The sequence below is a fragment of the Myotis davidii genome, unplaced genomic scaffold, assembly GCF_000327345.1.
Source record: "Myotis davidii unplaced genomic scaffold, ASM32734v1 scaffold448, whole genome shotgun sequence".
NCBI classification, from domain to species: domain Eukaryota; kingdom Metazoa; phylum Chordata; class Mammalia; order Chiroptera; family Vespertilionidae; genus Myotis; species Myotis davidii.
The window spans coordinates 4,057,348-4,057,969 of NW_006383009.1; positions in this window are offsets into that span (position 1 = coordinate 4,057,348).

Here is a 622-nt window from a genome sequence, read left to right on the forward strand (position 1 = left end):
CTTGTGCCTGCCAGGCCCCGCCCTATTCCACACGGATTGGTTGCCCTACCTTTGAGCCCCATGCGGACTGGCTCTCGTCGCTGCCATTCCATTCAGTCTAGTGGCGCGCGGCGGGGCGGCTACCGGCGGGCGCGTGAACGGAGGCGGCCGCGGCGGAAGTGATCTAAACCATGTATTGCTACCTTAGAAATACAAAGCACAAGAGCCATTCTTTCCAAGCCTCACGGGGGCGCGGCCTCCAAGACCCCTCGGGGCTAGCTCTGGGGCAGGGGCGACGCGGACTGAGTGTGTAATGGGACCCACCCGCGGCCCAAGGAGGAGAAACTGAGGCCCGAGAGGGCAGGAGGCCCTCCTAGGGTACCCAGCGCGTCGGTCACCGAAAACTTAGGCTTAGGAACGTGTCACCATAGTATGGCGGCCTGGCCCGCTGTCCTCCCACTTTGTAGATGGGGAAACTGAGGCTGCAGAGGACGGGGACCCGCTGAAGGGCCCGGTGAATGCAGCCGAGGGAGTGTGGCAGGGAAGTGTCCCCGAGTGCCTCCGACCACCCTAGCCTCCTGTTGGGAAGCTAGAATGCGAGGAAGGAGGGGGCCCGCCTGAGTTCCCACATTAAACCCTTTTT